We start from the raw sequence: 26,054 nt of genomic DNA on the forward strand, positions 1-26,054 counted from the left end.
TGAAATGGGCAGATACATGGCAACTGAACCTTAAGATAGAATAAGAAGGACCATACTGGCAGCAATTTGAAAGGGTGCCCCGAGGGGTGCACCAGTTGGACGGTGGGTGATGAGTTGAGAGTGTGTTGCTGGAAAAGCACAGCAGGTCAGGCAGCGTTGGAGGAGCCAGGAAAATCGATATTTCGGGGAGGAGCCCTTCATCAGGAATGGTGAGTGATGCTAATATTGTGAGTTCAATTCATGCACTGGCTGAAGTTACCAGGAAGGACTCTCCTTCTCAACCTCTCCCCTCGCCTGAGGCATGGTGACCCTCAGGTTAACCACCATCAGTCGTCTCTCTCTAACGAGACAAAAGCCCAGATAAAACCTTTACTTTTTACCTGTATGTACTTACATCTTTTACAGTGGCAGGGCAAGTTGAGAAGGCAGTTTTGTTTTGAAGGAAGGCATCCACTGTTCCTGGTTTTACTCAAAGCGAAAGTCCAAAAGCAAGGAAGTTGCACGAAGCCTTTATTGGATTGAATGTCGGTTCAGCCTCAGGAGCTGAGTTGTGATTGATTCTGAGCTCAAGACTGTGGGAAGCATGTCAAGGTCAAGGTCTTGAAGGGGCTGCAGGGAAGATTTACTTGAATGGCATCAGGGACAAGGGGCTTTAGTTAACACTGAGAAACTGCTCTCAAAACACAATGACGGTTAGCAGATTATTTGATAGAAGGGTTCAAAATCCTGAATGTTTTTGTTAGAGAAACTGTTTCTGTTTATGCATCAAAGGATTGTGGCAATTGGACCAGTGTCTGTTGCCTATCGTTAATTACCATTGAACTGAGAGATTTGCTCAGGCACTTCAGGGGGTTGTTGAGAGTCAACCATGTTGCTGTGGGTTTGGAGTCACATGGGTCTACCCTAATCCTGGGCCAGTTTCTCCCAGGCAGGATGTGGATCAGTACGGTTACCTACTGCAGGTGGTAGGTAGCCAGTTAAACCACTTGGAGACCTGCTATATTCTGGATGTAGGTTTGCTCGCTGAGCTGGAAGGTTTGTTTTCAGACATTTCATCACCATTCTAGGTAACATCATCAGTGATAATGAAACGTCTGAAAATGAACCTTCTGGCTCAGCGAGCAAACCTACATCCAGAATCCCAACCCGAGCTACAAATCTTCTCAAAACTCACTTGCCATGTTCTATTATGTCTTATTCTGAGACAGAAAGGGATTTTCCAAATCTGCTAAATCTGATAAACTAGACATAGAGTGGATGCTTCCTCTTGTGGGGCATTCTAGGGCGAGAGGTCACAGTCTTAGGGTAAGGGGAAACAAATTTCAAACAGAGCTGAGGAGAAGCTACTTCCCCCAAAGGGTTGTGGATCCGTGGAATTCACTACCACAAAGTGGGGTGGGTGCTGGGACAGTGAGTAAGTTTAAGGAGGAGTTAGACCGATTTGTAATAGGTAATGGGTTGAAGGGATATAGAGAGAAGGCAGAAAAATGGGGGTGAGGAGCATATCAGCCATGATCAAATGGTGGAGCGGACTCGATGGGCCGAATAGCCTAATTATGCTCCTATTTCCTATGAACTTATGCTGAAAGTGGTGAGGGGCAGTATTGGTCGGCGTGGATTAGTTGGACCGAATGGTTTGTTTCCATGCTCTATGATTATGTAGGCCAGACCAGGTAAGGACAGTAGATTTCCTTCTCGATAGGGTATTAGTGAAACAGAGGGGTGTTTATGATAATTGACTGTGATTATATGGTGGCCATTAGGCTAGCTTTAGTTCCAGATATATTTTATTTCGCCATCTGTCATGGGGGTAATTCAAACCCATAATCTCCAAAACATTAGCCTAGAATGTTGGATTACAAGCCCAATGACGTCACCACTACAAAACCATCTTCCCTCAGTTTCTAGATGCAGAAGGGTTGGTAGTGACAGGGTACCTATGTAAGACAATAGGGTAAAGAACCCGAGGCAATAGGGGAAACTTTTATTTACACAGAGGGTTACAACCCGTGAAAGGTTTCTTTCATTATTCATGCACGGGATGGTGAATATTGCTGGCTAGACAAGTTTATTGTCCATTTCTAATTGCTCCTGAGAAGGTGCTTTCCTGATTTACTGCAATGCTCAGCGTGCTGGGCCATCCACTGTGCTTTAGGGATGTCTTTGACCCAGTGACACTGAAGGAACAGAGAGTTGAGATGGTGTGTGACGTGGAGAGGAACTTGCAGATGGTGGTAACCAGAGGTCACGGGTTTGGAAGATGCTGTCGGAGGAGCCTTGATAGTCCACACAGCGGTGGAGACAGGGAATGTTAAACAGAAACAGATTCAATAGCAGCATTCCAAATGATAACTAACTGAAGGGGGAATAAATGAGAGGGTTGTGGGGAAGGAGCTAGGGACTAATTGGACAGCATAATGGATCCATCACAGTAGCAAGGGACTGAATGGTCTCCTGTTGTGCTGTATCATTCTGTGATTTTGTGATGTCCTCAGAATGACTACAGAGCCTTGATCCTCTTCAGGATTGAGAACGGATGTTTCAAACAGGAAACCAGCCCTCATGGTTTCCAGAGCAGTTTCTCACTTGATTTTATTTGGGGCGAAGAGTAGGGAAAAGCCTCACTGCAAGCCATCGACAATAGCGTTAAAAAAAAAAGCTGCAAATAATCCTGTCTGAGTGATCCCAGCTGCCTGTGGGAGTTCAGGGCCCCCCCAGGCACTGTGTCTGCATGACCCTGAGCAGCTGCTTATTTTTTTTCCCTTTTGAGATCAGAGGAAGTAAATGTGGCAGAGGCCTTTGTCACTGTAGCCCAAAGTATTTTCAATTTTGTGCGAGAAACAGAGCCAAAGACAACATTGATATACACTGTGACCCCATTCAATGATCAGCCTAGAGGCTTACAGGCCTAGACAGAACAGCACATTACAAAATATATGTGAGGTATAAATAAAACTGGGTTATATGAAGTGTTCAAAGTTACCAGAACAGTTTTTTAAAAAAAGTATCAAGTATCAAATTCTCCAACACCTGAGAGACCAGCTTTGTGCAAAAAAAAGGCAAGAAATGTCTTAAAATTTGCAGCCCAAGTTACACAGAGTCTTCTTTGTTTAGGCTCCAAAAATGGTAAAGAAGATGACTTTTTAAACCTCTCGTATTAATTAGGTCATCAAAGGGAGGTGTTTGCAAGTAACTGAACAGGTGAGTCCAATCATCAAACGTTAGAGAGTTTTGGTTTCCACAATTCATTCAAAAGGTGCTTTTCCTGGACACTGACTCCCAAAGAGTCCATTTGGTCAGTGATGGGACCTCCTGCAGTCCTTAAGACCCCACATTCGATTTCAGATTCAGGCTGCTGGAGGGATCAAAGAAATGGATGTTAAAGAGAGAAGTCGGAATTAGGAGAAAACCTACCAGGAGCTCCAGCTCCTGATATTTTAGGTCAAGATCTGAGAGCTCCCTTCCTGGGTGCAGCAACACTCCAGGGACTGAGGCAGGTGAGCTACCACCATCTTCCCCAGGGCAATTAGGGATGGGACAAGTGCCTCCTTAACAGCAACATCCACTGATGACAAGGGAATAAAGAGGAAAGGAATCGTGACTGGATTCTTATTAGAATGGAAGGTGGACCTCATTCCTCCTATGGTAGCCTAGTGGCTATTATTTGACTAACCTAGAAATGTGAATTCAAATCCCAGTTGGCTGGGATGCCTGACCTGGATCAAAGTGATGCCATCAGTTCCGGGGGTTCGATTCCTGGTTTGGCTGAGAGGGCTTCAGGAGCTTCCACCTCGGTCTATATGTTAATGAGGTCAATGGCACTCTGCCTTCAGACAGAGAACTGAACAACAATTAAAAGTGGAATAATGTTAGGGTCAGGACCTGTGAGCTCCCTTCTCTCTAATGGTTCCTGACGCTAATGTTTCCTGACCTCCAAAGACCACACTATGCACCAGCGGTTCTTCTGAACCGGAAGTATGTGTGTCAGCATTGATGTGCAGAGACCTTCTGAGCAGCTTCGAAGCAACATTGATGGTAAGTGTGAGGCCAAAAGGGCTGTATCAAAAAGCCAATTATCTCCTGAATGCCCTTCAGGGGAGGTAGCTTGGGTCAGCATTCACTACTGATGGAGGTTTTTTGTCCGAAACGTTGATTTTCCTGCTCCTCGGATGCTGCCTGACCTGCTACGCTTTTCCAGCACCACACTCTCAATTCTGATCTCCAGCATCTGCAGTCCTCATTCTCTCCCTGCAGAGTCAGCCCTGACTCTGGGCGACACGGTAGCTCAGTGGTTAATGCTGTTGCCTCACAGCATCAGGGACTCAGAGTTTGATTCCACTCTCAGGTGACTGTCTGTGTGGAGATTGCACATTCTCCCTGTGTCTGCATGGGTTTCCTCCGGGTGCTCCGGTTTTCTCCCACAATCCAAAGCTGTGCAAGTTTGGTGGGTTGGCCATGCTAAATTGTTCCATTGTATCCAGGGATGTGCAGGCTTGGATTGGCCATGGGAAATGCAAGGTTGCAGAGGTAGTGCAGGTGGATCTGGGTGGGATGGTCTTTAGAGGGCTATTGTGGACTCGATGGGCCAAATCTGCTTCTACACTGTAGAGATTCTGTACATGACCAGATCCACATTGACTGTTAACTGCCTTTGAAGCCTGTTTCTCAAGGGCAATCAGCAATGGTCAATAGCTTCCAGCCTTTCCACTGATAAAGGGGTCTAAATCAGAGCGGTGCTGGAAAAGCACAGCATCTCAGGCAACATCTGAGGAGCAGGAAAATCGACGTTTCGGGCAAAAGCCCTTCATCATACCTTTTTCCACTGATAAGTACAAGCCATGAGTCAACATGAGTCTTTAAAAGAACCCTGGTTGACAGCTTGACATTGCTCACTGTCATTGCTGTCACTGACAATGGCTGTTTAAGAAGTTACCAGACAGTCACCAGTGTTGTCAGATATTTTTATTCATTCATGGGATTTGAGTGTCGCTGATTGGCCCGGCATTTATTGCCCGTCCCTAGTTGCCCTTGAGAAGGTGGAGGGTGAGCTGCCTTCTTGAACTGTTGCAGCCCACCTGCTGTGTGTTGACCTTAGGGAAGGGATTCCAGGATTTTGACCCAGCGAAATATCGCTGACATATTTCCAAATCAGGATGGTGAGTGGCTTGGAGGGGAGTTTTCAGGGCTGGTATTCCTATGTATCTGCTGCCCTTGTCCTTCTAGATGGAAGTTGTTGTGAGTTTGGAAGGTGCTATCTAAATATCTTTGGTGATTTTCTGCAGTGTATCTTTTAGATAGTACACACTGCTGTTGCTGAGTGTCCGTGGTGGAGGGATTGGATGTTTATGGATGTGGTATCAATCAAGCAACTGCTTTGTCCTGGATGGTGTCAAGCTTCTTGAGTGTTGTTGGAACTGCACCCATCCAGGCAAGTGGGGAGTATTCCATCACACTCCTGACTTGGGCCTAGTAGATGGTGGTCAGGCCTCAGGGAGTCAGGAGGTGAGATATTCACCACAGGATTCCTAGCCTCTAACCTGCTCTTGTAGCCACATGTTTATGTGGCCAGTTCAGTTGAGTTTCTGGTCAATGGTAACCGACAGTATGTTGATAGTTGGGGATTCAGTGATTGTTTGACCAATGGATGTCAAGGGCAGTGATGAGATTGTCTCTAATTGGAGAAGGTCACTGCCTGGCTTAACACCTATTCAGTTCTATTCCCCATGCTGAAACTCTCACTTAAAATGCTGTTTTCCTGCAATTGATGGTGCACGCCCATAACTCCCTGAGGGAGTTTAAAATAAAAACAAAAATGGTGAATTTTGATTAGTTTAAGATCATTATAAACAGTGCATCTTTTTTTAGGGTTGAAAATGTAAATGATTTTGTACTTTGCAATACATTAATCTTCCTAAAAACACCACCCCCAAACCCCTCATCAAAACATCGTCCCAAAATATTAATTGCACCTTCTTCACCGCTTTGTAGTCAAAGTGCCACACTATCTGCCTGTCTGTCCGTCCGTCCGTCCGTCCGTCCGTCCGTCCATCCATCCATCCATCCATCCATCTATCTATCTATCTATCTATCTATCTATCTATCTATCTATCTATCTATCACCTCTCTCATCTCAGATTCTACCTTTGTTCCCACTCCAATCTTACATTGATTTAAGTTCTTCTCTTCCAACCCCACATCCATTCCAGAACCCATTTAAAAATTAACCTTGTGGCTCACTTTGATCTCTCCTTTCTCACAAGTGCCAGTCCTGAGCCCCAACCCTGGCAATCCAATTCCCTTGCGCTGATGGACAGTATTGCATGGGGGATTCTCGAATCTCATAGAGTCGACCATACAGCACTCAGGTCTAATGAGCACAGTGAGCAGGAAGTTAGGAACATGGTCAGAGAAAGGGATTTTGTCCATGTTTTGGCCTGAAGATGCATACTGACAAATCAATAATTGGTCATCTACATCAGAGGTGAACAGTGAGTATGTCCTGCCAGATGTGAATAATTCCATTCCATTCCTCAAGCTATTCATTACCTCTGAAGTAATCTGAGACATCTTGAGAAGGATGACACCATCACAAACATAAATCTAATTCTCTCTCTCTCTCAGTATGGTGCTGTTCAGTTTAGCACTTGGCTTGGCTGTGGGTTGAAAGGTTCAATGTTTTATTGATTTCTTGGAAGTTACGTTTCCCCTTTGCTGTTGGAAGAATTTGGAATGTTAGAGGACAGAAGAAGGCCATTCTGCCTCTTTGTGGCAATACGCTGAAAGAACTGTCCAATGAACTCCATTTGAAGGAGGTGCTAGCCCAGTGATATTATCAATAGATTTATTAATCCAGCGAGGCAGGTAATGTTCTGTGCACCTAGGTTTGAGTCCAACAAAAGTCTGGAAGTAAGAGTCTAATGATGAGCATAAAACCATCGTTGAGAATCAATAAAGCACAATGTGGCTTCACTAAAGGAAGACAATCTGCTTTGCTGGTCTAGCCCACATGTGACTTCATACTCACAGCAACGTGGGTGACCCTTAACAGCCCTCTGGTAATTAGGGATGGGCACTAAATGCAGGTCCAGTCAGTGACATCCATGTCCTGTGAATCAATTATAAAAGAATCCCCTTTCTCTTTATGCTGCAATATTTCTCCTTCAAATATTTATCCAATTCCCTTTGAAGAGGATCAGTGAAACTGCTTTTATCACCTTTCCACATCTTAAGAATTAGCTGCAAGGAAAGAGTTTTCCTCAGCTTCCCTCTGGAGTAGTATCTTCAATCTGTGTCCCACTGGTTACTGCCACTGACCTTACTTTATTCTCGCAGATTTCAAACATTCCTATAAAAGCTCCCCTGAAGCTTCAAGTAAAGGCAAAATACTGTGGGTGCTGGAAATCTGAAATAAATACAGAAAGTGATGTAAAAATTCAACAGGTCTTGCAGCATCTGAGGACGGTTAACGGTTCAAATCCATTATGACTCAAGGGTTCTGAAGAAAACCCATTTCAGGCTCAAAACTTTAATTCTGTTTTTCTCTCTCCACAGATGCTGTCAGACCAAGAGTCATAGAGCATGAGTTGTCCAGCATGAAAACAGAAATTCACCAAAGATCTTCAGACAGCACCTTACAACCCACAACCACTTCCATTTAGAAGTTTCCTTCCAAGTTACTCACCATTCTGACTTGGAAATATATCACCATTCCTTCAGTCTCACTGGGTCAAAATCCTGGAATTCCCTCACTGAGGGCATTCTGGGTCAACCCACAGCAGGTGGACTGCAATGGTACAAGAAGGCAGCTCACCACCAACATTTCAAGTGCAACTAGGGACGGGCAATAAACGTTGGCCACGTCCCACAAATAAATAAATTTTTAAAAATACCTTCAGTCCAACTCATCCATACCGACCAGATATCCTAAATGAATCTAGTCCCATTTGCCAGCATTTGGTGCATATCCCTTTGACCCCTCTCTATTCATATACCCATTCAGATGCCTTTTTAAACATTGTAATTGTACCAACCTCCACCACTTCCTCTGGCAGCTTATTCCAAACACGCATCATCCTTTCCATGAAAAGGTTGCCCTTTAGATCACTTTTAAACATTTCCCCTCTCACCTTAAAACTATGCCCTCTAGTTTTCAACTCCCCTATCTTGGGGAAAAGACCTTGACTATTCACCCTATTCATGCCTCTCATAATTTTATCAACATCTAGAAAGTCACCCTTCAGCCTCTGGTGGTCCAAGGAAAACAACTCCAGCCTATTCAGCCTCTCCCGTAGCTCAACCCTCCAACCCCGGCAACATGCTTGTAAATCTTTTCTGAACCCTTTCAAGTTTCACAGCATCCTTCCTATAGCAGGGAGACCAGAATTGAACGCAGCATTCCAAACGTGGGCTAACCAATGTCCTGTACAGCTGCAACATGACCTCCCAACCCCTGTATTCCATGCGCTGACCAATAAAGGAAGGCATACCAAACACCTTCCTCACTACCCTGCCTACCTGTGACTCTATTGTCAAGGAACTATAAACCTGTGCCCCAAAATCTCTTGGCTTATCAACATCACCCAGGACCCCTTGAGTTCCACTAGCCCTTTCTGATTTTCTTTACTTCCCTTAGCCTTCTCTGCTCTAAGGAGAATAATTACAGATTCATATCGTCTTTACATCAAAGGACTAATTTTGAAGTTAGCTGGAAGTCATAGTCTGCTGTTTTTCATTAGAGAGATATAACTGTTGGTGGATATAATCTAAGGATCACCACACCTTAGATGGGTTGAGAAGGCAGGGTCTTCATGATGACCTCAGTCCATACAGGGATTAAACCCAAACTCTTAGATGTCATTCATCATTGTAAACCAATTCTCCTGATCACTGAGCTAACTAGTCTCCAGTACACCACTGTTTCTTATCATCTGATGGATTCTGTTTTCAGTGTTACTGAGGTGAGGAATGGATTTTCACCATAGACAGTGGCAGATGTTGATTGCAGTTCCTCTTCAGATGTCCTGTACAGCTGCAGCATCTCCTCCTCACTCCTGCACTCAATACACTGGCCAATGAAGGCAAGCACACCAAACACCTTCTTCACTATCCTGTCTACCTGCGACTCCACCATCAAGGTAGAATGAACCTGCGTTCCAAGGTCTCTTAGCTCAAAGGTTGTGGGATGAAAGTTCAATCAAGATACAAGATACAATGTCGGAACGCTGGTGCAGAGTTGTGGCACTGCTACATTGTCAACGATGACTTTCACCAAATCCCACTTTGAACCTGTCTGAATTATGTCTGTTCTGATGGGGCATTAAAGACCCCATCTCACCCTGCAGAGCAAATCAGAGTTATGCTGGACAATGACTTTGCCTTATCCAGCTCACTACAAAAGTGGCCCATCTCAGAGCTCTCAGTGGGAACTTTTTATTTGCAAATTGCAAGCTGCAAATAATATTATCTCATTTCAAAATCATTCGATGAATGTGAAGCATTTTGTAAGATCTCAAGGGAAACAATGAGCCAACATTTAATCACAAATACTTCCCTTTGGGCTAGATGTGCCAACTTGGCAGAGGGTGAGAAACAATTCTAAAATGCTTGTGTTACATTGATTCCCTGAAAATTGCACCCTTTGTTGTCTCGTGGAAGTACTCTATTAATATTGATGCAAAATTATTCATTTTAATTTAATTTAAATTTATTAACACCCTTGAGTTTTACAAATTAAATGCCTTGGGCTCAGATATCACCCACCCCCATCATGTTCCTCCTCTTCGCATACAATTACATACACAAACACACACACACACACACATACACACACACATACATACACACACACATACACATACATACACACACACATACACACACACATACATACACACACACACATACACATACATACGTACACATACACACACAAACATACACATACATATACACACACACATACACACACACATACATACATACATACACATACACACACACATACACACACACCTGATCTCCTTTATTCAGTGATTTTGACTGATGCACAACAGCCTATAGCTAGCCCTGAAGATTTCCACCTCATCAATCTGAGCCCAACAAACAAGATGTTCCCTGTAGCCCGCATCCTGACCCTTAGAATCAGTGGCCACCCTGTTTTGTTCGGTTGGAGTGAAATTTGCAGAATAGGCATTTTACACGATAGGGATATGGCTCTGTAATTGTATCCTGTGGGCTTAATGTATAACCTGCCATCCAGGATTGTAATTGGCAATGTGAAATATTTCAATGGAATACAAGTAATGTTCACGCCACACAAATGCCAGGTGATGACCATCTCCATCATGAGAGAATCTTAACCCGCCTCTTGACGTTCAATGGCATTACTGTCACTGAATTCCCCACTATCAAGATCTTGGGGATTACCATTGACTAGATTCTGAGTTGGACTAGCTATATAAATTTGTGGCTACAAGAGCAGATCAGAGGTTAGGAATACCCCAGTGAGTAACTCACCTCCTGCCTCCCCAAAGCCTGTCCACCATTGACAAGGCACAAGTCAGGAGTGTGAAGGAATACTCTTCACTTGCCTGGTTTAGTGCAGCTCCAAACAACACTCAAGATGCTTGCCACCATCCACAAAAAAAAAGCCCACTTGTTTGGCATCACATCCACAAACATTCACTCCCTCCACCACTGATGCTCAGTAGTAACAGTGTGTACATCCACAGGATGCACAATTGAAATTCACCAAAGATCCTCAGACAGCACTTTCCAAGTCCACAACCACATCCATCTAGATGGACAAGGGCAGCAGATATATGGGAGCAGCAGCATCTGCAAGTTCCCCTCCAAGCCACTCACCATCCTGACATGGAAATACATCTCTGTTCCTTTGGTGTTGCTGGGTCAAGATCCTGGAATTCCCTCCCTGAGGGCATTGAGGATTTGCCCACTGCTAATGGACTGCAGAGGTTCAAGAAGGCAGCTCACCCCCACCTTCTCATGGGATGGGAAATATTATTATTATCTCTAGAGAAAAGATTGGCAAAGCTACAGGGAAAAGATGGGATTATGACTGGCGGGGTTGATCCTGCACTGAGCTAGTGTGAACACGACAGGTTGAATGGACTCAGCATTATAACCCTCCTATTCTAAAGTTTCAGGTTGCCAGTATCCACAGCAGTTCTGCTTCAGTAACAAAAACTTGTGATTTGCTGTGTTTCACACAATCACCCAGCCAATCAGGAGCAGGGCTTCTGAAAATGTGTTAACCCGAGACCCAACAGCATCCTTTATCTGCTGTCTGATCTCTGGGGAATAGTGCAACATGTGAAGCTGACAAAGATATGCCAGTAGTTAATACTCATGCTTGCAATGAGCTCTACCTCAGGTAGAAAAAGAAACCTCGCTGTGCATGTACACCATTACTGTCACATTTACTTTCCTGGATTCAACGGGTCACAATGTGTGCCCTTCCCACCATCTGCCCAACTGCACTCCCATTCCCAACAAAACTCATGTGATCCTCCTGGCAGACACCTTTGAGAATTGTAGTTAAAAAAAAATCTGCGTCACAAGGTTAAAAATTAAAACCAACAGAGCCCATTTGTCTGTGACCACAGTCAGCTTGTCAGTTGTGCCCCTCGGCTAAATGTGAGAGATAATTAGAAATGCTCCCAAATGTCTGTGATCTGAGGCCTGAGCCAACTCTGGCATGGCATCAACTGGGGATTTCAACCTGCGGTTTCCCACCGGCACTTGGTGAACTGAGTGTACGCTGAGGTGTCAGTTCACAGGATGGGTAAGCGCTGCCCCCGCCCCCTGTCAGGAAGTGCCTGGGCGAGCGGGCATAGACCTTCTCTCCTGGTGCCGAGACCAGAACCAGGTGAGACCAGCCAGGCTCCAAAACCTCCAGCTCTAAACAACAGCTCCAGTATAGATTAGATGGCAAGTGGCTGCATGATTAAAACCAAAAGTTGCTCAGAACCACCTCTTCCCTCAACGATGCATCTCTGGTCACGTAGACTTTGCTCAGTTTCAACCACATGCCACCCTGGCTTTTTTTCTAGTAGTACAATCAGACCAAAATATTTACCCACACAGCTAAAGCATGATCTGATTACAGAAGTTGTGGTTTCCTCTTGCTATCTTGAGACGGTGTGAAACATAGCCTCAGAGTGTATTTTACTTTAAACAGCATCAGTTTCACACAGTCGGCCACTACCGCCCCTTCTAGACCTTTTGACCTCTGTGTCACCCAAGGGTCAGAGTTCACTGGAAACATGGACAACGCAAACCCTGAATCAGTCCCAAACCTGTGATCATTAGTTGCTAAAGACAGATTGACATTCTGAAAATATTTGAAATGATTACTTCTTACTTATGAGGCAAGAACCAAGGTGGAGTTTTACGTTAATAACCATCCCACCTGAAATGTTAAGTATTGCATTCAGTTCTGAGCATCACGCCTTAGGAAGGATGTGAATGCACTGGAGAGGGTGCAGAAGCGGTTTGTGAGAATGGTTCCAGGGATGGGGAACTTCACGATGAAGAAGTTCGGCTTGTTCCTTTTGTAGACAAGGCTAAGAGGAAATCTAATAGAGGTCTTCAAAGTCATGAGCAGCCTGGATAGAGTAGAGGGAGAAGCTGAACAAAAATGAGAGGGCATGAAGTGAAAGTGATTAGTTAAAAAACCAAGGGGGATACAAGAGAGAAAGTGTTCACAGCAAGTAGGATGCACTACCTGGAAATATAGTGAAGGCAGGTTCAACTGAGACATTCAAGAGACATTGGATGATTATTTAGATAGAAATAATGTGTCAGGACGTGGGAGAAAAGAAGGAGATTGGCACTAAGTAATGATGCTTGTTTGAAAGGCCAGTACAGATACATTGGGTTGAGTAGCCTTATCCGTGCTGTAACAGTTCTGTGAGTCATTCAGATGTTGACTGCAATGCTTGGTCTCCCGTCATTTCCATTTCTTATTTTAGGTTTGAGTACCTGCATCTTTGAACTTCCATATCATCTCTCTCGGGACATAAACAATCAATGTCTTTAACTTGACGATACATTTATTTGCTGTCTCTCAAAGTTGGTGGTCTGACATCTTGCAATTATTTACCTTAACCATTCATTCTCTATACCTCTGGCAACATACAAGATACAGTGCAGCTACTTGGCAAAGTCCTTTAACGGCCTTTTGCAAATCCATGGCCTCCACCATCAAGAGAACATCATGGCCTTCTAGTTCTCTTCTAAGTTGGACACCATCCTCATTTAGAACAGGATGACTGTTTCTTCACTGTTGCTGGGTCAATGTCCTGGAACTCCCTCCTTACCAGGGCTCTGACACCAAATGGACTAGTGTAGTTCATGAAGGTGACACACTACCAACCTTCTCAAACCCTGTTACAAATGGACAATAAATTCTGTACTTCCCTGTCATGACCCTCATTCCACAAAAGGTGTTGCAAAAAGATTTGCTGAGATTGTGGTGATTGGAATGAGGTAAGCCAGATGGTGCTCAGAATATGAGTTCCCTGATTGGGGCTGTTAATCTTGTCCAGTCAGGGGGCACTGGCTGACAGATACAAGCAAGAGTGTCAGCCCAATGGTACGGAGGGGCAGACAGAGAGCCAGAAGGCGGGTTGCCGCCATTAGCGCTGTCACCCCGGGCAGGTACCGGGGTGGGCTGTCCTAGAGGTGGTCGAAAGGTGGGTCACGGCGGGCCGAGAACTCAAAGGGGCATGGGGTGGACCGAGAGCCGGAAGGTGTGTAGGGGCGGGCTGCCTTAGAGTGGCCGGATGGTGGGAGGGAAGGGGGCTTGCTGGGTCTGTATTGTATACACTTTTTTTTTCTGTAACTGGATTGGCTTTTTATGTACAAATGTCATTGTTGCTGTCTTGTCATATGTGAAACTGGGATTTGTCCTCCTCTCCTGGTAAACTGGTTGAACGGTAGGATTTGGGGCCTGGCTTTGCTGCTCCTCTCCCTTGTAAAATTGCTGTTGTATACAGCTGTAAATGTTAACTGTTTTTTGTAAACTGTTTTGTAATTGTTTAATAAAATTAAAAAACAAGAGTGTCAGACATTTTGACGTACTGAGTGCTGGCACTGAGGGAGCTAGACTAGTGTCAAGGACTTACCGTGTATAAATAAAGGGTTACTTGGTGATGGGATATCGGGCTGTTTGGAGTATTTCAGGAATCTTTGTAAGTTATGATTTGGGTTCAGGATGAATGAAACTGGAATCACAAAGTGGATTTGATAGGATAAGTATGGTGCTCCACCACTGAACCCCTGATCCAGTTATATGTCCAATCTTGAAGGAGGTTAACTGCGACAGGCAGAGACAATGGGAAGACAATGGCTGGACAGTTAATCCAGAGACCCAGGTAATGTTCTAGGGACCTGGGTTCAAAACCCACCATGGCATATGAATTGGAATTCAATAAATATCCGAATAAATCAGAGTCTAATGATGACCATGAATTGGTTGTCAGAAAAAAATCCATCTTGTTCAGTGATGGAAGCTCCCATCCTTACCTGGTCTGGACTACACATGAGAATAGACCCAGAGCAATGTGGTTGACTCTTAACTGCCCCATGGGTAATTAGGGATGGGCAAAAAATGCTGGCCTAGACAGCAATGCCCACATCATGTGAATAGATTTAAAAAAGCATACTTTGTCTGTAGATACAACCTATGTGCTGTTGGTAGCTTGTTGGTGAATATTAATTCTGAACATGGTTTAATAAGCCGCGGTTTAATAAGGAATTAGAATCCCTTGTTAAATGGAAGAGGGCGGCCTATGTAAAGATGAGGCGTGAAGGTTCAATTGGGGCGATTGCCAGGTAGCCAGGAAGGACCTGAAGAGAGAGCTAAGAGCAGCAAGGAGGGGACATGAAAGGTCCTTAGTTGGTAGGATTAGGGAAAACCCTAAGGCTTTCTATAGGTATGTCAGGAATAAAAGAATGACTAGGGTAGGAATAGGTCCAGTCAAGGATAGTAGTGGGAAGTTGTGTGTGGAGGCTGAAGAGATTGGGGAGACACTGAATGAATTGTACTTTCAATCACCAGTGTTGGAGCACAGAACAACCACAGGGAAATGCTTTTGGCAAATTGGCGACAAAAATCTTCAGAACTGTCTGTCAAGGACAATCTCAAAGGTTCATATGATTGGCTCCCAAATGTATACATTTACATAGCTGTAAAGAACAATGAACTAAACAATATTACGGCTCCAATTCTATTTATGGTGAAATTAAGAATACAGAATTGAACATTAATTAAAAAGCCCTCCATTAATCAATATTAAAAAGAATTCATTGCAAAATTGCTTTATTTACTCTACTAAAATAAAGTTTACAATCTACCTTCTGGAGCCTTATCTACCGTATACCACAACCTAAAGCGGTCAGAATACTGAGCTTGAATTTCCTCCAGGTCATCACGAAGCAGAATGTCCTTTTCAGTCTGAGGCAAAAGAAAAATTGACAAAACATTTTGGTGAATCCACAATCCATACAATTTTCTGGGACTTTGAATAAAAACATGTGACCGGACTGTCAGTCCCCACAGCTGGAGTTCATCCAATACAAAAAAGGAGAAGCAAAGCAGGTAGAGAAAGAAATGTGATCATCCTGGCTGCATTCCCATCCCCACAATTTAAGGCTTGCTTTTTCATTGAGCTTCCAAGAGTTCACCCAGAAACCTTCCTTAGGGTCAACGGATCCGAAACATTAACTCTGATTTGTCTCCACAGATGCTGCCAGACCTGCTGAGCTTTTCCAGCAACTTGTTTCTGATTTTACAGCATCCGTAGTTCTTTAAGTTTTTTTTAAGAAAGAGCAGTACAATATAGGAACTGGCCCTTCAGCCCATCAAGCTTGTGCCCGACACAGTTTTGGTTGCCATACTATAGGAAGGATGTGGAGGCACTGGAACGTGTGCAGAGGAGGTTTACCAGGATGTTGCCTGGTATGGTAGGAAGATTGTGTGAGGAAAGGCTGAGGCACTTGGGGTTGTTTTCATTGGAGAAAAGAAGGTTTAGGGGTGACTTGATAGAGGTGTACAAGATGATTAGGGGTTTAGGATAGGGTTGACATGAGAATCTTTTTCCACATATGGAGTCAGCTATTACGAGGGGGCATAGCTTTAAATTAAGGGGGGGTAGGTATAGGACAGATGTTAGGGGTAGGTTCTTTACTCAGCGAGTCGTGAGTTCATGGAATGCCCTGCCAGTAGCAGTGGTGGACTCTCCCTCTTTATGGGCATTTAAGCGGGCATTGGATAGGCATATGGAGGATAGTGGGCTAGTGTAGGTTAGGTGGGCTTGGATTGGCGCAACATCGAGGGCCAAAGGGCCTGTACTGCGCTGTATTCTTCTATGTTCTATGTTCTATGTTCTAACACTAACCATTTGAACAGGCTATCTGTTGTCTTCGGATTTACAAGCCAGGATTTGCAAACAAGGCCAGGAATTGTTTGTCCTGTCGAATTGCCCTTGTATAGATGGTGGTGAGCTGTATTGCAGTCCATGTGTTGTAGGGACAGCCATAATGCTGTTCGGGAGGGAAATCCAGGATTATGTCCCAGTGATATTGAAAGAATGGCGATATATTTCCAAGTCAAAGTGGTGAGTGGCTTGGAGGGGAACTTGGATGGAGATGTTCCCATGCCTCTATTGCTCTTGTCCTCCGAGATGGTAGAGGGAAGGCTTTTTGCAAGGTCTTATTGAAGGAGTTCTGATGAGTTGCTGCAGATCGTGTAGATGTTACACAGTGCTACCAGAGAAAGCCATGGCAAAGGAAGTGGATGTTTAAAGTGGTGCATGGGGCACCAGTGAGAGACCCACTTTGCCTACAAATGTGTTGAGTTTCTTGTGTTGTTGGAGCCACACTCACCCAGGCAAGTGGGGAGTATTCCATCACAATCCCATGTGGAGTCTGTTGTAATTTTCGGCAGTATTGACTTTGGAAACACAGTGGGGTATGAATGGAACTGTTCCTTACATGTGCCTCAGTTTCGTTTGTGTTTCAGACCCCTTCCAGCCTGAGAGAGACTCACTGTGTGAACTGGCTGAGAGAACGATACGCAAAACTCAAACAATGCCACGCAAATGATGTCAAAACATCACACAATGCTACTTTCTCCATTTGTGACCAAACAAATTCTCTGAGGGCAGCCAGTTTTAAATTCTAAAGAAGAATCATACCGACCTCGAGAAATTAACTTGTTGCTGTCTCTCCACAGACGCTACCAGACCTGCTGAGTTTCTCCAGCTGTGTTGGTTTCAGGTTTCCAGCATCCGCAGGATTTTGCTTTGATTTGACCATTTTAATGATGTTGTTTGATACATGAATGTTGGTGAGGACACTAACTGCTGACCTTTAAAGGAATGCTATGGGATGTTCTATGCCCACTCGAGAGAGTATTACACTCTTGTTCAAAAGGTGGCACCCCTGACAGTGTAGCACTCTTCTTAGTGCTGGTGGACTGTTTACCTTAGTGATACGCTCACCACATTGGGCCTGGGGTTTGAACCCATGACAGTTGCAGACGACGGAGAAAGAAACGCTAGATTTGATACACAGGTAGTGTGTGAAAAGCCAAATGTGGATTGCACACACACACACACACACACACACACACACACACACACACACACACACACACACACACACTCTTGATGGAGAATCCCTTGATACAAAAATCACTTCCTCGCTGCCTGTCCTTTTCCCAGCATTATGACAAGCACGATGACTGGGTTTCTGAAGATAGCACCACCTACAATTGGGGTAGTAAATTTATGTAAAACAGAATAACATAATTTACTGCAAATAACACATTTCATTGGGAAGAAACAAACTAAAAGTGAAACCTTATCTAAAGATGGCTGGATAAATGCATGTGTATATATTAATTTCCTTCGAATAAAAGCTAAGTGAGCATTTTTTAAAGCGCAAAGTATATATAAATCTGCATAAATATATATAAATGTATAAATCTGCATCCAGTGAAGAATCTAACCATATCTATATTATGTTTAAGTTGCTATTCAGATCACAGATTTAATTATATCTTGTCATGTTTAGGAACTGCCTTTTTTGTTGTAACTGGTTGGAAGCTCTAATGAAGAATGTCAAAAATTCTACTGTGTTTCCTGCAAAGTCTGTACAGACCTGTTTTATATTTTGTATTTACTCAAAGTTAATTTATGATTAAGGTTCATTTTTGAAGTAAAAGTGGGATGTAATTACCGGAGTATTAATTCCTGGATGTACCTCTCTTGGATAAGTTGTTATTTTCACGTTTATGATGTATATCATCAATTTTACCTCAGGATTTGACAGTTACGGTGAAAGTGTGAAATGGAAATTTGTCAGTTCAAATAATTTGCATTTTACCAACAATAAACTTATTGTTCTTGTGTGAAAAAACAAAAAATAAAAAGTGATCAAAGGAAATGAAGAGGAAGTGGGGGCGGGAGACTGAGCGGAATGTTCCTGATGAAGGGCTTATGCCTGAAACATCGATTCTCCTCCGATGCTGCCTGACCTGCTGTGCTTTTCCAGCACCACACTCTCAACACTGAGCTGAGAGTTTGGCCATGATCATGTTGAATTCTGGAGCAGATTTGAAGGGCTGAATGGCCTGTTTTCTACATTTTTATCAAAGGCTTGTGTTCTATTCGTCATTGAGAGTCATTGATAGTTCAGCCCACTCACACACTTTGATGATGTATTCTGTCTATGAAACAGAGCACCAGAATCAGCTAAGGTCATGAGTGCAGATCTCACACCCATGATATCGAGCAAATCAGCAAAGCTGTGGGGGTGTGTAGGACCAGAGGCCATCTTTACAGACCACAGGGTTGCCTGTTTACTTTAGAGGTGAGGAGAAGTTTCCGGTCTCAGAGAGAAATGTATCTGTGGAATTCTTTACCACAAAGGGATGTCAAGGCTGTGTGTTAGGTACATTCAAAGGTGAGATAGACGGAGTTTTAATCAATGAGGGAATTTAAAGTTATGAGGAAAAGAGAATTGCGGGTTCAGCTAGGATCACATTCAATGGTGGAGCAGATTCAATGGCCTGAAAGGCATACGCCTACTCTTCCATGTTATAGAACATAGAACATAGAACATAGAACATAGAAGAATACAGCGCAGTACAGGCCCTTCGGTCCTCGATGTTGCGCCGATCCAAGCCCACCTAACCTACACTAGCCCACTATCCTCCATATGCCTATCCAATGCCCGCTTAAATGCCCATAAAGAGGGAGAGTCCACCACTGCTACTGGCAGGGCATTCTATGAACTCACGACTCACTGAGTAAAGAACCTACCCCTAACATCTGTCCTATACCTACCACCCCTTAATTTAAAGCTATGCCCCAAAGCTATGCAGAAGATAGGGAGAGGGGTCGGGTTAAGGAGTAAATGATAGGTGGGGTTAGACCCAAAGAGAGAGAAGAGCAGTTAGAGTAGACAACTATTTGATTAGAAGGATGAATGTCTTCTAATGGGTTTTGCTATTGACTAACAATGGGTTGTGTTTAATAGCAGACCAAGTGATGATGAGGTCTAGTGTGTGGTGGCTGTGGTAAAGGCAAGCCTTCAAGCTATTGAACTCGACATTGACTTCAGAAGGCTGCAGGCTCCGCAAGCAGTTGTATGTTCATGCATTTTCCAGAAATATGTGGTCTTGTACAGAAATGGCAGGGTCGGTTTTAAGTGCACCAATCATTACCCATACTGCCATCGCAGGAAATTCTGAGATGGCCCATCAAAGAAATGGATTTCTTTCTCATGTGCCAGTAATCAGCTTTTGAACATCAGTTGGCTCGAGGTCATTTATAAAAATGACAAACAGCAATGGTCCCAAAACAGATCCTTGCGGAACACCGCTAGTGACGGCACTCCAAGATGAACCTTTGCCATCAACTACTACCCTCTGTCTTCTTCCAGCCAGCCAACTCCTAATCCAAACCTCCAACTCACCCTCAATGCCATACCTCCGTATTTTTTGCAGTAGTCTACCATGGGGAAACCATGTTATGTTCCTCTGGTAGATACCCCACCAGCAATGTCCCCTCTAAGCTGCTCGGCTGTGCTTGGATGTTCCTGTATGGTTTCACACTCGCTGATTGACTTTCAGTTCTGGCACGCATAGATCTCCAAGATCCACGCACTGAAGTACAAATTAAAATGAGCATTAGCCACAGTACCTTTTAGTGACACCATGCACTAAGGAAGGTGAGAGCGTATGGGTTGTATATTCTCCCCCCATCCTGGCCTGCCACTATCTTGTGAAAAGATGGACAATCTTTCTCAGCCAGTGAAAAGTCGAATATTAGACTCCAGTCCAATGCTTAAGCTTCAGGTCTGTGCATTCACTGGGAAGTTGAGAGATGCAGTGGGTGGTACATTAATTTCAGGAGCTTTAACTCCTATTCCAGGACTTGATGGTTAGGAAAGGTCCATTTCACAGCAAGACAAAGCAAGTTGTGTATCAGCCTCCAGATCCTTCCAACACGTCCACAGCCAGGATGTAAGAGCAGGAGAGATTCCCGGTCAGCTTTGGGTGGAAAGAACATCATCATTACCCATGGTTCCAGAGTACAACTGTATGTTGCCACAGCAGTATGGACTCCCTGACAGAACAGTAGCACACCATCACCATATGCATTCGATTGTGGAAGAACGTTCTGGTTTATTATTGCTCTTTTAATTGATACTCCCAAATTTTTACTTCAGATCTCTCCCCTCCTTGCCTGGAAATGTTGACTGTTGTTGGGGTCCATTTTCAGTGGTGTTGGAGACACTTGTCCTTCTCCCACGTGGACATATAGAAATCTACAACAAGATTGTGCCTTGAGACAGTTCCTTTAACTTGGTAAAGCTGCTCAACAGCCAATAGACAATAGGCGCAGGAGTAGGCCATTCTGCCCTTCGAGCCTTCACAGTTGACAAAATGCTTGACCAGCAATGTAGGTCTTAAGGAAAGTCATAAAGGAGAAATATAAAGAGGCATTAATAATGCAGGCAGGAATTCTGGCTTCCATCAAGCCTGTCCTATCCTGTCAGAACTTTCAACACTTTGATTGTATCTGTCCATAGCCTGCATTGTTCCTCCTGAGAAAATCTGCAGTTGGTTGTTTGGTAGCACAGGACTTCAGTATTATTGAAGAATGACACTTCTTACTGAAGGCTTCCGTCTTGCAATTAGTAAGACCATAAGACATAGGAGCAGAAATTGACCATTCAGCTCACTGAGTCTTTGCTGGCATTCAATGAGGTCATGGTTGATCTGATAATCCCCAACCCCTCTTTCCTGCATTTTCCCCATGACCCTTGGTTCCCTGATTGATTACAAATCTATTTCAGTCTTGAATATAGTTTTAATGGCTGACCTTGACAGACCTCTGTAGTAAAGAACTCCACAGATTCACAACCCTCTGAGAGAAGAAATCATCAGGACATTTTTCAAGAATACAAGTTCAAGGGAAAAGTCATCATTTATGCTTCAGGAGGGGAATATGGCCATTGGTTGGCAAATGGATTAGAATCAGTACTGGTGTTGCCATGGAGAATGCACCCTTTAATTCTGATTAACAGGTAACAGCCAGGCTTTGTTACATTTTAAACCAGGCAAGTTCATTTGCCAGGGCGATGATGAATCAGTGATGAATCTCTGCACTTTCTGTTTTTATTTCAGATTCCAAGTGGGGCTTGTCAGGATAAATATTGAAAAGAAAATGTAAAGCAAGGGAACACAGTTTCAAGATAAATTTTCTCCCATTTAAGATGGAACTGAGGACAAATTTAATTTCTCTGAGGGGCCTTAGCTTTTAGGATCCACTTCTCCAGTGAGCAGGGACATTGAATGTCCCAGTCTGCTTCAAGCAGATTTTTGATTGACAAAAGTTATGGTAGGCTAAGTAGGAAAGTGGGGTTAACATCTCAGCCAGATCAGCCATGAGCATATTGAATGGTGGAGTGATCAGGCTTGAAGGGCCGAATGGCTTACTCCTGTTCCTATTTTGCATATTATTCTAAGTCTGATCTCGATATAACTTTACCACTGACCCTGTGGAACTATTGGGGTATATTAAAAACAGTCTTCAATAAAGAGGCTATAAATTGTACAATTATTTTCCAGAAAAACATTGTTCATGTAATGGAGACTTACAGCTTAGGGGTATAGAATGACAAGTTAATGAAGCTGTCCTACATTGTCACAGTACAAACCATGCATGCTACCATAGGCTATTACACTGATGAGTACAATGTTAATGCAGATCTCAGTGCAATTTGAGAGCTGGTATGTCTATGCCAACAGTTATTAATGGTGAACATTTTCATAGATGCTAAAGTGCCAATACTGTAAAAACAGCCTACTTCAAGAATGTATCAAGTTATAAAGATTTTGTCTATGTCTTATGATAAAGTTGAGGAGCGCTCACACAGCAATATTAAACTCTTAAGAAGGATGATAAAACAGACTATCCCTCACAATTGATGCTGAGGCCATTTCTGGAATACTGTGTTCAATTCTGGACTCCCTGGCTATAGGAACGATGTTATGAAACTTGAAAGAGTTCAGAAAAGATTTACAAGGATGTTGCCAGGGTTGGAGGGTTGAGCTAAAGAGAGAGGCTGAACAGGTTGGGGCCATATTCCCTGGAGCGTTGGAGGCTGAGGGGTGACCTCATTGAGGTTAATAAAATGATAAGGGGTACAGATAGAGTAAATTGACAAGGTATTTTCCCCAGGGTAGAGGAGTTGAAAACTGTAGGGCATAGGTTTAAGGTGAGAGGGAAAAGATTTAAAAGGGACCTAAGGGCAACTTGTACATGCAGAAGGTGGTGTGTGTATGGAATGAGCTGGCGGAGAAAGTAATGGAGGCTGATACAATTACAACATTTAAAAGTGATCTGGATGGGTATATGAATAGAAAGGGTTTAGAGGGATATGGGCCAAGGGCTGGCAAATGAGACTAGATTAATTTAGGATATCTAGTTGGCATGGATGAGTTGAACTGGAGGGCCTGTTTCCATGCTGTATGGCTCGATGACTCTATTAGTTATTCGTGAATCTACAGATCAGATTTAGATTTGTCCCTACAGTTTGCCACTGATTACATTTTGATCTGGTTGGTGTTATCATTGATGGAAGAAGATGAATTGAGCACTTTACCCTCAACCTTCAGTATAAAGGAAAACTTTAAATAAAGATAATTTGCTAAAGTATTTTTTTTCCAGAAATTTCTTTCCCTAACACTCCACTTTCAACACCTGGTTTGAGTTTGGAGCGTTCCCTGGATAAGAACTTTGGAATGGGAGAAGACCATTCAGCCCCTTTAGCCTATTCTGTGTGATCTGTATCTTAACTGTCACGACTCCATAACCCTAGATAACCCTTTCCCAAGAAAAATCAAACATCTGCACTTTGAAAATTTTCCATTGATCCGCAAACTTGACAGGTTTTTTAGGAGAGAGAGTTCCAGATCCTCTGTACCTTTGGCATTGAGAAATACTTCCTGACATCACCCCTAAAGGGCTTCACTCTAATGTTAAGGTATGCTCGCTCCTCTTGGGCCAACTTTGTCTACTTCTGCCAACTCTATTGGGCCCATTTTATCAACTGAAACTGTTCAATTACAGTTTCCTGATGAAGGGCTCCTAAACTGAAGTGAACATCAACCTAGTCTATGCAACCATAATTCAGGAGAAAGTGAGGACTGCAGATGCTGATTGACCATCCCTAATGAAGGGCTTATGCCCGAAATGTCGATTCTCCTGCTCCTCGGATTCAGCCTGTCCTGCTGTGCTTGTCCTGTCTATAACTTAACCCATTTCACCCCAGCTGACGTTCTTTCTGATGGGAAGTGTGGACAATTGCAATGTTTCAGATGCGATCTAACCAGGCGTTTGTATAACTACAACTGGATCCACTAATTCTCTTTTCATAGCTGAGGTCGTGAAAGTTTTGATCCTTAGGTGAGGGTGGAAGATCACAGTCAGACATTAAATGTCCACTGGTCAATAGACAAGCTACCTCCTTAGCTGTATTCACCTTCTTAACAGGGGAAATGCTTCGGGCTGGCTGACCAGTCTCTGAAACACAAACTTGGGAGCCAGGACTGGAAGGGCTCCTTTGGAGAGACTATGGGATTGTCACGGGGAGAAGGTGGGGTAGGGTGGGTGGCTGACACTACAATGGGGCCGAACCATTTTCCAACTGTTCACAGCACTCTCTGCCTGGGATCACCTGGAGTGTGTGCCTGTTGAAGAAATGAACATCACCACCTTTTATTTTTGCTTATTATTCTTTCATGTGATGTTGGTGTTGGTGAAAAGGTGGACACTTGTTGATCAGTCTCTAATTGTCTGTGAACTGAATGGTTCACAATTTCCGAGGGGAGAATCGACGTTTCAGGCAGGAGCCCTTCATCAGGAAACGTTGATTTTTCTGCTCCACGGATGCTGCCTGTGCTTTTCCAGTACCATTCTGATCTCCAGCATCTGCAGTCCTTACTTACGCCTGTTTCAGAGGGGAGTTAAGAGTCAACCATATGACTATGGGTCTGGAGTCACATGTAGACCAGACCAGATTAGGATGGAAGATTTTCTTCCCTAAAGGACATGGTTGACAAGTTGGGTTTTTAACTGCAATTGATATTTTATGGTCACCATGAGACCATTGTTATTTCCAGATGTTTGCCAATCAAATTTCACTTCCAGCAACTGCCCATTGTGAGATTTGAACTCGTTTCTCAAGAGCGTTAGCATGGCTCTCTTAATTACTAGTCTACTGACAGCACTAGTAAGCAAGCTTGCTTCATAACCAAGAGGTCAAACCCACCCAATCTGCAGTCACCTTCTCAATAACCAGAGTGGAAAGTGGTACTGCATTCCTTTCGCATTAATTCTTCAACTTGCATTTTCACCAACTGCTGCCTCACTCAGAGATTGTGGGATCAGGGAATTTACCCCAATCATTTCATTCTGTACTTCAAGTGAAATCTCACCCAATTTTTACTATAATCTTACTTTCATTGCTGCCTAATATAGTCAAACTCGCAATTCCAATCCCTGTATTAGGAAGATGTTATCAAGTTAAATGTAGATGTGAGCAGGCAGTATCTTCTTAACCATAGTTAGTCTAAATTAATATGACAATGAGTAATCCTACTTAGATGTTGCTGTTGTTAAAAGAAAGTGTAATGAAATCTCTTTAAGTGTAAATTTGTGAATTTTGTCACTTTCCGAATTCTGTTCTCACACGTGGACTGAAAGTTAAGCTCAATTGTTGTGACGATTTATTAAGAATGCAGTGCATCCTGTCTCCTCAACCTAGCTTTCGGGCTCGAAAATGGTAAATTTTCTGTGTCTTGAGTTGCCAGTGACAGTGTAAGATAGACAGTTGGGGTGATTGGCTACAGTCAGCTGGTGTGAGATCACAGCAAAGTGGTGGTTTTGTGGTGGCTCAGTATTGTGGTAGGTTCAGTTAGAGCACAGCAATGCGATGTACAGTTGGTTCCACAAAACAATCCCCACTCATGTCTCCATCATGTTTAGACAATGCTGAACACGTTGTGGAAATTTTATCTCACCCTCATGCTCTTTTGAAGGTGTTGGCTAATGCTGGTGTAGGTTTCATCATGTTGGGTGCAGGACAATATAACGGGAAGGGGAAAACGCATTTGGACCATGAAGGTCAACTCTATTCTTCTTTAGGGTGAGAGGGAAAAGATATAAAGGGACCAAAGGGACAACATTTTCTCACAGAGGGTCATGCGTGTTTGGAATGAGCTGCCAGAGGAAGTGGTGGAGGCTGGTACAATTACAACATTTAAAAGGCATCTGGATGGGTATATGAATAGGAAGGGTTTGGAGAGATATGGACAAAGTGCTGGCAAATGGGGCTAGATTAGATTAGGATATCTGGTCGGCATGAATGAGCTGGGCCAAAGAGTCTATTTCCATGCTGTACACCTTTGTGACTCTACGTCTCTATAACTCATTCAACCTGACAACTAATTTGAT

General features: G+C 43.5%; 1 protein-coding gene across 1 annotated transcript in view; it reads right to left on the bottom strand.

The window, feature by feature from the left end:
- Positions 1–1,504: 1,504 nt before the first annotated feature.
- The window catches only part of hic2 (hypermethylated in cancer 2), a 149,230-nt gene continuing 124,680 nt past the window's right edge, over positions 1,505–26,054 (bottom strand). Inside the window, exon 2 of the transcript XR_006315346.1 lies at positions 1,505–3,355. The gene's annotated coding sequence lies outside the window, so the exon portion shown is untranslated. The remainder of the gene's footprint in view (positions 3,356–26,054) is intronic.

This window comes from Chiloscyllium plagiosum, chromosome 25 (assembly GCF_004010195.1).
Source record: "Chiloscyllium plagiosum isolate BGI_BamShark_2017 chromosome 25, ASM401019v2, whole genome shotgun sequence".
NCBI classification, from domain to species: domain Eukaryota; kingdom Metazoa; phylum Chordata; class Chondrichthyes; order Orectolobiformes; family Hemiscylliidae; genus Chiloscyllium; species Chiloscyllium plagiosum.